Source organism: Dendropsophus ebraccatus, chromosome 9 (assembly GCF_027789765.1).
Source record: "Dendropsophus ebraccatus isolate aDenEbr1 chromosome 9, aDenEbr1.pat, whole genome shotgun sequence".
Classification (NCBI taxonomy): domain Eukaryota; kingdom Metazoa; phylum Chordata; class Amphibia; order Anura; family Hylidae; genus Dendropsophus; species Dendropsophus ebraccatus.
Window position 1 is genome coordinate 25,591,487 of NC_091462.1, and position 13,579 is coordinate 25,605,065.

Genomic DNA, 13,579 nt, shown 5'->3' on the forward strand with positions numbered 1-13,579 from the left:
AGTGCTGGAGGGTGACTTTTCATGAGTCAAGGGTCTTCTGCTTTCAGTGTCATGTGATTTTAAATAAAATTGTGACACCTGATTACAATGTGTTGTGTCTTTATTATATGTTCTTTGGTTTTATTCATTTTACTTGGAAGTTAAGGGGTCCATCCCATATTTCAGAGTCATAAAGCCGGACATCTGCCTGCCAAAGAAATACCTCCTTTTTTTCCATCTTCGGCAGATATTTCTCCATGAGCTTAACATCATAACTAGAAATTCAAGGAAAGGATCAGAGCTTAGAGCCTATTAACTTCAATACTTGTGTGGACTGTGCCCCATCATGGAGCCTGTTTAGGGCACATAACTTCTTCCCTGTATGTGTGTATGTGTGCTATACAATATTGGTGTGCTATACAACATTGGCCGATCTTTCGATATAACAAATCTGACTTGTTATTCTATAATATGAGACCTAGGCTGATATGGCGGCCTGGGAAAGCTGGGTGACAAACTGTGTGGAGCTGTGATGAAGGATAAACTGATTATGTAAAAGATCCAGGATGCATCACTGATATACTGTGTGTATCTTGATATACTGTGTGATATACTGTGATATACAGTGTGATGGCTCCGGCCGCCATCACTTACTCCTATGCAGTTCCCACACATGGTGTCTCCTATAACTCTTGAGCACAGTATACCATGTTGATAAAGGTCGTAAATGACCAAAACGTCCACAACAGTGATATGGTACACCAAAACTTAGATTAAATCCTCCCTACCTGTGTTGGAAACTGTAAAAAAATCTTTTAAGAGCATAAAATAAAAACACAGAAATTGATGGCGACTTGACAAATAGTGTGCAGTTGATATTCCTGTATTCATGATAATCGCTTCAACTGGCACCCCCTACTTTGAGGGCGCAGACACAGCATGAACTGTACTGTGTGTATCTGTCATGCAGTATTATGGCTGTGGTCTCATCTGTCCCCCAATCTCCATAAACTTCAATGGCCAGCATGTGAAATGAGCCCCCATCCACCCCCGTGAGCTGCTTCTTGTCTCCTTTCTCTTTGATTTGAGCTGTTGTGAATGATGCATTTAGGGGGGAAAGCATGATAACTAGAGAAAGAGACTTTTTCTCTGATAAGATATATTACAGTGTTTCTTACTTATATTTGCTTGTACTATTGATCTATGCAAAGTTAGTTTTCTCTGATAAGATATCTAACAATGTTTCTTTTATTTGCTTGTACTATTGATGTAGGAAATGTTTTCTGAAAGAAAAGAGACTTCTTATGTAATGTGTACGGCCTCTTTACATCTGGGAGTTTGCAACAATTGTAGCTAATCTACATAATCTTCTGTGATCTCAATGACTGAACAGCAGCACAAATCTCTCACCTGTCCTGTTTGCCACAATGCATCAGCCATGGAGTCCGTCCTGACTTGTTCACACAGGATTGTCTGTAGTAAGCCCTCAGCTCTGAGAGGCAATACATTCCCATTTACTGACATAAAGCTGAGATCATGAACGTGGTAAAGAACTGAAACACAAGACACTATGTATTAGACACCTGCAGCAACGTATAACAGATCTTCCAGAAATCTTGTTAATTTGGAATATTTTGATATAATATACAGTCTGTTTCCTATTCTCTATTAAGTCTCCATGCAGGGGCCCGCGGTAACTTTTAAAGCCCTCCTATGGGGAAAAAAAGTATCTGCACCATGGGAGATTACAGCACACTATAGGAGGTCTCATCTACAGTAGTTAATGTACGTCTCTGCATGAAGACCCAATTGATGATCATCCAATAGCCCAGAATAATTTGTGGTATATCCTCCAATTCTTATAATAAAGGGGCCACAGTGCAAACAAATTTCTAAAGGTTGCCATAATAACATTACCCTCTTAGCCTGAACCATGGCTCCTTGGAGGTTTCCTGCAAAGGGGGTTTTTCCTCGCCTGAGCGCTGGAGGGTAAAGGGCTTTTTAACATGATTCGTCCACTGCTGTATCTTCAGGCCACCACCTTTTGTAGAACGATTTAAAGCTGGAGAAGCCTGAAAATAAAAGGGGGAGCTGGTTGCTGGTTGCTGGATGTCGAATCACAAGCAATGCAGAAGGTAAGCATACACTGCTTTTCAACTGGAAACTGACAGTACAGATATATACATATCTGTGCTGACAGTTTTCCTGTCTGCACGAACAATACAAGGATTGTTTGAGCAGCCCGGCTGCTCAATTAGTCATGACGTGTAAAGGCACCGCAAATAAGCGCCAATCTCGCCCACAGCCGACAAATCTTTAAATTAAAAAGGACCCTGACACTTTGTGAGTTTCAGTGTCATGTGATTTGACATCTGATTACAATATTTTTCTTTCTGTAGTGTTCTGTAGTGTTCTTTCTTCGTGTTATTCATTTTGTTTGGAGACTGTACAGGGAAAACTATGGTACAACATTTATAGAGGTATTCCCACAACTTAAAGAGAACCAATCATGGGCGAAAAATAAAAAAAAAATTTAAGCTTATTAGTGATTTTTTTTAATATTTGTAAATATCATAAATTATTTTTATTGTTCTGTTTTTTCACTGTACACACTGTCATTTCCTGTCTCCGGCCGGCTCTTTTCAAAAGAGCCGGCACAAGACAGGAAGCTCCCGACATGCAGAGCGGCAGCAAGGCCGGGGGGGCGCCATCTTGATTACATCATTTGCGTTCCAGCGGTGGAACGCAAGGAACGTAATCAAGATGGCGGCGCCCGGCTCGAACAAGAGGATCAGGTAAAGTATAAGATACAGTCTGCAAAGGCAGTCTGTATCCTCATAAAAAGACAAAATGAAGATACAGACTGCCTTTACAGTCAGCAAGGCCGGCGCCGCCATCTTGATTACGTCACTTGCGTTCCATCGGTGGAACCAGTGGCGGATTATAATGTGGGCGGTTTGGGAGGCCGCCCGGGGCCCGAGGCTCCGGGGGGGCCCATGCCACGCTGCCCACATTATAATCCGCCACTGTGTAACTGTCCCCCGGCTGGTGTGTGCCCGAGGCTCCGGGGGGGCCCATGCCACGCTGCCCACATTATAATCCGCCACTGTGTAACTGTTCCCCGGCCGGGGGTGTCCCGTCCTTTCCCTGGCAGCGCGCGCATCAGAGAGCTCCCCGTGCGCCTGTGGCTGTGACTTCCGGCGCACGGGGAGCTCTCTGATGCGCGTGCTGCCGGGGATAGGACGGGACACCCACGGCAGCCGCGCATCAGCCAAGGGACAGACCAGGAGGCGAGAGGCTCGACGGGGGAATGGATGGCAGGTGAGTGGTGGTTTTTTTGTGTGTTTTATCTGCACAGGGAGGGGGGGAGGGGGACCATCTATAAGGGGGGGGATAGGGAAGAGGGGGACCATCTATAAGGGGGGATAGGGAAGAAGGGGACCATCTATAAGGGGGGAGAGGGAAGAGGGGGACCATCTATAAGGGGGTATAGAGAAGAGGGTGACCATCTATATGGGGGGGGGAGAGGGGGACCATCTATAAGGGGGAGATAGGGAAGAGGGGGACCATCTATAAGGGGGGGGGGGAGGGAAGAGGGGGGCCATCTATAAGGGGGGAGAGGGAAGAGGGGGACCATCTATAAGGGGGAGATAGGGAGGAGGGGGACCATCTATAAGGGGGGGAGAGGGAAGAGGGGAACCATCTATAAGGGGGGGGAGAGGGAAGAGGGGGACCATCTTTAAGGGGGGGAATAGGGAAGAGGGGGACCATCTATAAGGGGGGGGGGGATAGGGAAGAGGGGGACCATCTATAAGGGGGGGATAGGGAAGAGGGGTACCATCTATAAGGGGAGGAAAAGGGGGACCATCTATAAGGGGGGGAGAGGGGAGAGGGGGACCATCTATATGGGGGGGAAGAGGGGGACCATCTATAAGGTGGCCAGCTATAAGGGGGGAAGAATGGGCCAGCTGACATCCTCTGTGCTGCTCTGACCTCCCCTATAGATCAGCACCCTCCTCCCCTGACATCCTCTGTGCTGCTGGGATCCTGCGACCTCCCCTATAAGATCAGCACCCTCCTCTCCTGACATCCTTTGTGCTGCTGGGACCCTGCGACTTCCCCTATAAGATCAGCCCTCCTCTCCTGACATCCTCTGTGCTGCTGTGTTGTCTCCTATAGGATTAGCCCCCTCCTCTCCTGACATCCTCTGTGCTGCTGTGACCTCCCCTATAGATCAGCCCCCTCCTCTTCTGACATCCTCTGTGCTGCTGGGACCCTGCGACCTCTCCTATAAGATCAGAACCCTCCTCTCCTGACATCCTCTGTGCTGCTGGGACCCTGCGACTTCCCCTATAAGATCAGCACCCTCCTTTCCTGACATCCTCTGTGCTGCTGTGACCCTGTGACCTCCCCTATAAGATCAGCCCCCTCCTCTCCTGACATCCTCTGTGCAGCTGTGACCTTGGGGGGGGGGGGGGGGGCAACAACGGGTGAACAAGTGGCAATATGTTTATTGGGGGCAGTGGAGGTGGGGTGGACAATGCTTACTGGGGGTCGCAGCAAGGGACTAAACATTATGTTTATTTGGGCCAGCAGGGAGGTGAGGCAGGCAGTGTTTATTGGGGACAGCGTGGGGGGTCAGTAGCGCATTATAATGTGGGCGGATTGACCGGGGGGGGGCCAGGTTGGGTGGACAGCCCGGGGCCCACTTGCGTTTCAGCAGTGGAGCGCGAAGTGACGTCATCAAGATGGCTGTGCCCGGCCTTCGTGCCGGGAAAAAGAGAATTGGGTAAAGTATAGGATACAGACTGCAAAGGCAGTCTGTATCTTCATAGATAGACTTAGGGAGAGCTGCACATTGATAATAGGGATAGTTAGTTTTAGGTGATAGGTTCTCTTTAAATCGCTTTGTGTTTTTTTTTTACAGGAAAAGACCGGCGTTGGGATGCTGGTGCTGCGGTCCTTTTTTAACCGCTGCCCGGTTCCCGCACACATTGGGGCCCTATTACAAGGAGCGATAATCTGCTGAATCAGGCCGACACAGCTGATTATCGCTCCATGTAATGAAGACAACAATCAGCCGATGACAACTATCATGTTTTTAAGACCTAAAACCATAGGTCGCCGACCACACATCACTACTTGTAATAGCAATGCACGGCCGATAATTGTGTAAAAAAATAATAAATTTCATACATACCTCTCCACGCTCCCTGATGCTTCTGCCCGCTCCCCATGTCTTCCTGTCTTCTGCCCATAGCCGCCTTTGAAACTTCAGAGACGGTGTATAAAGTGACAGGCTGCTCAGCCAATCACTGAAGACAGAAAGACACTGGGGAGCGGGCAGAAGGAATTGGGGGTGTGGGTGTGAAGAGGTAATGTATGAACTTTATTATTTTACACTCTTAAAGCAAGAGCTGTACAAACATAATAATATATACATACAGCCCTTGCTGCACGACAGTCAAGCCTTGGCTCAGTAAGCGAGCGCTGATCTAGCAGGCCATGTAATAGTGTGTTTAAGGTTCGCTCTCTACTCCAGACCTTCTTCTTTGTATGGGACACTCTGTTAGGCATGCTCTGTGACCTCTTCAAAGATCATTCCATAAGAAGGGTGAGGCTAAGCTGTGAGCCTCATGTACTGTCGCTCTATCTACTTTTGCTGTAATGCTGTACAGATCACTTTCCAGCAGCCTCCCCCTTATCATCACAGACAGAACAGGAAGTCTCAGCTTAGTTTAAAGCCTAGTGGCCAGAAAGGAAATTACAAGATTTCACGGATATTTTAAAATGTAGAAAATAAAATTCTTTAAAAAAAACATATAAACAGGTCACTTTCTGATGACACGTTCCCTTTAAGCTTCGGCAGATTATGAAGATCCTGACCTTTGCACACTGACACCACCACCACCACCCCCTCCACTCCCTTATGCTAGGTCTTTTCACATTCTTAGAAATCATCTCTGAGCTTCTCCAGAATATAATATTTATGTATCTGCGCTGTCATTGATGTTCCGCTGACCTAATATCCACATCTGGCCCCGGTAGGGAAGGTCTGACTCACATGAATAATATGTAGCCCTCATCTGCTATGTCTAACCTGCTGCTTCTCCAAATCCCAGATGAGCGCAATGCTCTGCAGCAGCCACTTTCCTCTATTGTCTTCCATGCATTCTTCAAAATTTGTTTAGATGATAGGAGAACAATGTCTGACTGACGTAGAGCAAACAGAACATCGCCGGACAAGGACACGAGACAGATAAGACGGCCAAAGGGTGTTTGTGTCTATAATAAAAATATAAGAACTAAAAATATAAGAACTCGGTCACCCTGTAAGCTGGGGAAAGGCCGTCATTCCAACCAGGGCACCCAGCTTTCCTAGAGTTCTGATAAGCACCTCAGTAATTTGTGATTTATGGCTCAAACCAACAAGCGCAGGTCTGTGATGTAGAAGGAAGTGTGGATTCTTCGAGGTGTGGTAGATCTTGTCTCTACAGGCCGAGAAGGGAAGAAACTAAACAGGTTTGATAAGAAGTGTTCTGGACTGAAAGCAAAACCTGACTTCCCCCAAAGTAAATAGAATTACAGGAACACGGTGTTATATCCAGCTCGCTGTCACCATGACAGATAGCTATCTCACAGCCTGGTACCTACAGGATTATCCCAATGGATTACAACCTATCACTATACAGCCTTTCACACAGGACGATTATCATCGAAAAAAATTTTAATTTAAAGGGACAGTTCACCATTTTTTTCCTGGCATAGATAATAGTATAAACACACAAGCTTTTCGTGGATCCATGCGGTTTCTTTTTCATTCTAAAGCCCTAAAAGAGGTGATTTGTGCATGTAACTATAGGGTGGGCCCTAGGCACCCTAGTCTGCAACTACAAGTTTGTTTCTCTTTAAAGGGGTTATCCAGCGCTACAAAAACATGGCCACTTTCTTCCAGAGACAGCACCGCTCTTGTCTCATGCTTGGGCAGGGTTTTGCTGCTCAGTTCCATTAAAGTGAATGGAGCTTAAAGGGGTTATCCAACGCTACAAAAACATGGCCACTTTTCCCCCTACTGTTGTCTCCAGTTCAGGTGTGGTTTACAATTAAACTCCATTTACTTCAATGGAACTGAGTTTCAAAACCCCACCCAAACTGGAGACAACAGTAGGGGGAAAGTGGCCATGTTTTTGTAGCGCTGGATAACCCCTTTAATTGCAAACCGCACCTGAACTGGAGACAAGAGTCGTGTTGTCTCTGAAAGAAAGTGGCCATGTTTTTGTAGCGCTGGATAACCCCTTTTAGGGGCTATCTAGGATTAGAACAGCACCACCCCTGTCACCAGGTTGTGTGTGGTATTACAACTCAGCTTCATTCCCTTAATTGGAGCTGAAGTGCAATACCACTTACCAACTGAGGAGAAGAGTGGCAGTGTTTATGAAAGAAAGCAACCAATCGTCGATAATTCCTTTTAAAACAGTAGTGGCTCTCCAGCTGTTGCAAAACTACAACTCCCATAATTCCCCGGACATGATGGAAGTTGCAGTTTTGCAGCAGCTGGAGAGCGCTCCCTTGGCCTCTTGGGAGGAGGGAGACCTTACATAAATTTCCATCACACTCTCTATGAGGCAGTGTGTCACTTCCTCTACTCACTTCCGGGCATTTGCCAGTAACAATCATGGCGGACAAGGCGCTCGGTACCCGGATCTAGCTGAACGTCACGGCGTGTGGTGAGAAGGCGAAGGCGGTGAGAAACCAAGAAGGAGTCAGCTGACCGGCGTGTCGAGGCCCGTACACAATAAAACGAAGACGCCATTTTATTTTTTTTTTCTACAGGACGGGCCGAGGTGGGTGAGAGATGTCGGTCGGGCAATGTTTAGTGGGGGACCGTGGTCGGTTTTGGGCGGGCTGGCAGCCTAAGGCGGGGACGGGATTCCTGACAGGATTACTGTGGTGTTTGTGCATTCTCCAGAGTTCATGTCCACCTCATGGTGACAGCTCAGGCAATGGAATCTAGTTCTGAGACCCCCCCTCCCCCTCCAGTTGGGCAACACCAGCTGGGGCTGCTATTGATTAGTGGACTGTTCCATTCTTCTGTGAGGGGGGTATGTCAATATTTGAGGACCAGATTTAAAGGGATAAATGCAAGTCATCCTTATCCTGCTCATAGGAAAGCTGGGTGGCTGACTTTGCACGGCACTCGTTGGGTTGTCACTCTGCTTTTCTAATGTATTCGTTACTATAGAGGTTAGATGTTCTGTTCAGGACTGTAGGAAAGTTGTGTGACAGTCCTTGTGCTATGTGTAATGTGGACCGACACCCTCCTCGGTGTATGGGGGGTCACCCAGCTTTCCTATAAAGTTCTAGCAAGCTAGTTTGTTAGTTATCTTTGCTTGGGAAAGCTGGGTAACACCCAATATGGCTGCTACGAGGCGTTGTCATGGTTTTCAGCCATGTTTATAAAGCTTGACGGTCTCATTTACGTCCTGTGGGGGCGGCCATGTTGGTTATTGCTGTGTAAAGTTAAGACGCTTCTAGAATCCTGTTCTCTGACCTGTGGCTCTCCAGCTGTTGCAAACTACAACTCCCATCACGCACTGACAGCCTTCGGCTGTCAGTTCATGATGGGGGTTGTAGTTTGCAGCAACTGTTGTATATATGTACATATATGCAGTGATGATTTGTTGAATTCGATCTTGGATGACATCAGAAATAATCATTCACCACACCAAGGCAGTATGCTGTAATCACACCTTATGCTGCGTTTACACGGAACGATTATCGTTCGTTCGAGTTTTCGCAATAACGATCGCATTTGAGCGATAATCGTTCCGCGTAAACACAGCAAACGATCAAGCGACGAGTGAGAAAGCGTTCATTTTTAACTTTCAACATGTTCGCAAATCGTTGTTTGTCGTTCACTAAAAATTCGCAGATCGCTTTGTGTAAACAGTCTTTCAATAACTATTTTTCTTACGTATTTTTTAACTATTTTTCTAGCGATTTATTTGTCTAAACACTGATTGTTATAAAAACCAAATTGTTGCTTCAAAATCGTTATTAAACGATTGATTGGGCGAATTATTGCTCCATGTAAACACAGCATTAGTCTCCCTAATGCTGCGTTTACACGAAACGATAATTGGCCCGATCGTACGATTAATGATGTCGGAGTAACGTTTTTTTTTTCCATAACAATCAGCGTTTAGACAGTACATTATATCGTACGCAAAATCCTTTTGCGAACAATTAAGCCAATCTCACACATTGGTTAAAGCGACGAATGACTTTACACGGAACGATCTGCGAATTTTTTGCGAACGACTATTTGAGAGCATGTTGTAAGATCAAAATGAACGATTTCTCGTTCGTCGTTTCATCGTTCGCTGCTTTTACACGTATGATCGTTCGAATTTGATCGTTATCGCGCAAATTCGCACGATAATCGTTACTTGTAAACGCATCATAAGGATACATAGCCTGTGTGGTTCACCCTCCCTCCTCCATGTCTGGTGTGTTCTATTCTTTCTTTACTGTTAGGGCCCGGTTACAACGTTTGGAAAATTGTTTGTGCGTCGTTGATTTAGATCTGACCCCAAAATGCTTGCTAATGGTTCGCTGTAATTCCGCATTTGTTCACTAATCTAATGGTGCCCTTACACGTAGCGATAATTCGCCCAAAGTAACAATGTGTTTTTTTTTATACCGATAAGCGTTTAGACGGCACAATATATCATTAGAAAAAAATCGTTATTGCCATAGTTTTAAGGTCGCTTAAAGGGAACCTGTCACCCCGGGGGGTGACAGGCTCCTGACCCCCCATTAGAGCCCCCTATACTCACCTAATCCTGCCGGGTCCCGCTTCTGGAGATGGTCGGGTGATGGAGATCTCAGCCGCTGCAGCCCGGCACGCGCTCCTTAGATGAGTCCAACACTCATAGAGAATGACGGCGTGTCGGCCTCTCCTGTCATTCTCTATGAGCGTTGGACTCATCTGAGGAGTGATTAGGTGAGTATAGGGGGGTCAGGAGCCTGTCACCCCGGCACGGGGGGTGACAGGTCCTCTTTAAGCCCATCTCACACAGGGTGAATCGGTGAAAGACTTTTTAGATGAAGCGATCTGCGAATTTTCAACCAACGACAATTTGAGAACAAGTAAAAAGATCACGAACGATTTCTCGTTTGTCGCTTGACCTTTCGATGTGTTTGCACGAGCCGATTATCATGAAAATTCGAATGATAATTGTTGCGTGTAAACACCCCATAATTCCACATCATTCCTTTGTTTGCTGGGATCAGATGGAATAAACGATTGTAGTAACGATCATAACTATTGTGTGTAATATGGTGAACGACTTCAAGTTAACGATAAACAATCTCGATTGCGATTGTTCATCATTAATCGCTAAAAATCACTACATCTAATAGGGCCCTTATACACAATCTGAGTGATTCTCCCCTTTAGTCAGACAGCTTTGTTTTCTGCTTTGTTCAGGGTGACCGTGCATGTGCCTTTTATTATTGAGAAAGGAACTAAAGGGGTTATCCAGCGCTACAAAAACATGGCCACTTTCTTCCAGAGGGGTTTTGCTGCTCAGTTCCATTGAAGTGAATTGAGCTTAAAGGAAAAGTCCGGCAAAAATTTTTTTTGAAGTATTGTATTGCCCCCCAAAAGTTATACAAATCACCAATATACACTTATTACAGGAAATGCACATAAAGTGCTTTTTTCCCTGCACTTACTACTGCATCAAGGCTTCACTTCCTGGATAACATGGTGATGTCACTTCCTGGATAACATGGTGATGTCACTTGCTGGCTAAAATGTTGATGTCACGACCCGACTTCCAGAGCTGTGTAGGCTGTGGCTGCTGGAGAGGATGATGGCAGGGGGACACTGAGGGACACAGGGCACTGGAGGGACACTGAGCATCCCCCTGCCATCATCCTCTCTGGCAGCCACAGCCCGCACAGCTCTGGGATCGGGGCATGACATCTGTGTAAACACATCCTTAGGGTTCTATTACACGGAGCAATAGTTGGCCCAATCGGGCAGATTATCGCTCAGTGTAATGGTGCGTTTACACGAAACGATTATTGCTCCAATTTTCGCAATAGCGATCAGATTTGACCAATAATCGGTTCGTGTAAACACAGCAAACGATCAAGCGACGAGCAAGAAATCGTTCATTGTGATGTTTTAACATGTTTTCAAATAGTCGTTAATCATTCGCTAAAAATTAGCAGATCGCTTTGTGTAAACAGTCTTTCACCGATGTGTGAGATGGGCTTAAGCGATCTTAAAATGATTGCAATAACAATTTTCATTAACTATTCTTTTACTTCGTCTAAACGCTGATCGTTACAAAAACCAAATTGTTGCTTCAAAATAGTTAAACGATCGATTGGGTGAATTATCGCTCGGTGTAAACGTAGCGCAATAGAGACCGATCAGCCGATGACGATAATCATCATCAGCTGATGGTTGGTTTAGGTTTGGACAGGCCGCTCAGACGCTGCTGCCACCGGGACCAGGAAGCTGCGGAGCCCAGGAGAGAAGACCGGGAGCGAAGAGATTGTTTAATTACCTGAAATCGTTCACCATACTACACAAAACGATCATTAGTTTCAAATGTTTACTCATCTGATCCCAGCATTATGGTGTGTATACAGAGGTTTATCTGACAGTTTGTGTTTTTTTACGCCAAAGCCAGGAACAGACTATAAACAATCTATTCCTGGCTTTGGCTTCAATAATCTCAGATAAATCTATGTAAACGCACCATTACACTGACTATTAAATGAGGAGTCTGGCAAAAATAGTGTATTGTATTGCCCCCAAAAGTTGTACAAATCACTTATACACTTATACACTTGTCGGTTAAATACCAATAACAGTAATAGTGTGTAACTGGGTCCTATGGTCCCATGGGCTGATTATGGTTGGCAGAATTTGACAGTATCTTTATTATAGAAGGTGTTGAAGCCATGGAGTATATTCCTAGCTGGCCAAAGGATTCTGGGAGCTCCTGCCACATTCCCAGCATGCTTTGCAGGTGTAAATAAGGTGACTCAGCCATCATGCATATATTGACCATGTTTTTTGTTTTGGAGAGTTTGTGTTGTGAGTCTTTCCACTAGTCAGGAATAGGCAATGCCGTGGTGGGAAGGGGATGTATTGTCTGACCACTGGGCTTCCTGCTGATCAGGAACACAAGTACAGAGTCCTTGTCTGAACAGGTCCCACTGTGTTTGGGTAGGTTCAGGCTACGGAATTCTTGCGGATAAATTTGGCAGAATTCTGTCGCCTGTACATGCTCACGGCCACGCACCTTTCCGCCAGCTCCATAGACACCATTCTATGGGCCAGCTGATTCCGCCGAAAGAATTGTCACGTCAATTCTTTCGGCGCAATCAGCCAGCCCATAGAATGGTGTCTATGGAGCCGGCGGAAAGGTACGTGGCCGTAAGCATGTGCAGGCGACGGAATTCTGCCGAATTTATCTGCGAGAATTCCGTAGTCTGAGCCCGCCCTTTGTGTGTAAGGGCCTTACTACACCAGATATCTGACAGATTTTTGAAACCAAAGCCAGGAATGGGCTTTAAACAGGGTGATAAAGAAAATACTGAGATTTCTCCTCTTTTCAACTCCATTCCTGGCGTGGCTGTAAAAATCTGTCACATAATCTGTTGCTGTAATATGATCCTAAGGGTACTATTAGAAGGGCCGCTGGGGGTACGATAATGTAAACGAGCGCCGATCTGCTAGATTGGCGCTCGTTTACTGGGCCTATTACACGGCCCGATAATCGTTTACCAAGGGGCATCGTTGCTTAAACGGTATACTTTACCTATCCATGCTGCAGGGCTCCTCTTCCTCTGTGCTTCTCCCCGGGTCCGCGCACCAGCTTCGGTGCGGCCTGTCTCAGCTGACAGGCCACTCAGCCAATCACTGGCCGCTGCGGTCCCGGCCAGTGATTGGCTGAGCGGTCTGTCAGCTGAGACAGGCCACACCGGAGCTGGAGCGCACAGGACCGGGAGAAGCAGGAGAAGAGGAGCCCTGTAGCATGGATAGGAAATGTATATCGTCCGTCTATTACACGTAGCGGTGCACGGTCGGCGCCCGACAATTATAGGTCAGAACCTATATCAACGATCAGCCGATGACAACGATCATCGGTTGATCATTAACTTTATGACACAGAACGATAATCGTCAGAATCGAGCTGATTATCGTTCCGTGCAATAGAACCCTTAGTGTGTGTGTGTGTGTCTGTGTGCGCACACTACCTCCGTGGTCGCCACCTCTGGGAGGCGTAGGGGAACACAGCTATCTCCAATAGTGGTGTAGGGAGTAGAACTGCGCATGTCTGACCAAATATCAGTTGGAATAGGGGACTTAAGCATCCCTGCGAGTCCTAGTCCATGTGCTTAAAACAATTGGTGTGTGTGTGCTTAGAAATTTAATCTGGCATAGATCTTTAGGTGTGAATATACCCTTAATGCATCACTGACACTTGTCATGTCAAAAGTTTTTGATTAGTCAGGGTCTGGGTGTTCACATAGAACTGAGAGAAGTGCGAGGTTATGCTCTTCACTCTGT

General features: G+C 46.2%; 1 protein-coding gene and 1 long non-coding RNA gene across 2 annotated transcripts in view; one reads left to right on the plus strand and one right to left on the minus strand.

Annotated features, from left to right (window-relative positions):
* On the minus strand, positions 1-7,880 carry LOC138800777 (uncharacterized). Its single transcript, XR_011364523.1, has 4 exons — positions 7,630-7,880; positions 1,897-2,051; positions 1,390-1,532; positions 1-254 (listed from the first exon to the last, which is right to left on the minus strand). It is a non-coding gene; the product is annotated as an uncharacterized lncRNA (long non-coding RNA).
* The window catches only part of MARCHF7 (membrane associated ring-CH-type finger 7), a 24,184-nt gene continuing 18,313 nt past the window's right edge, over positions 7,709-13,579 (plus strand). Inside the window, exon 1 of the mRNA XM_069982777.1 lies at positions 7,709-7,823. The gene's annotated coding sequence lies outside the window, so the exon portion shown is untranslated. The remainder of the gene's footprint in view (positions 7,824-13,579) is intronic.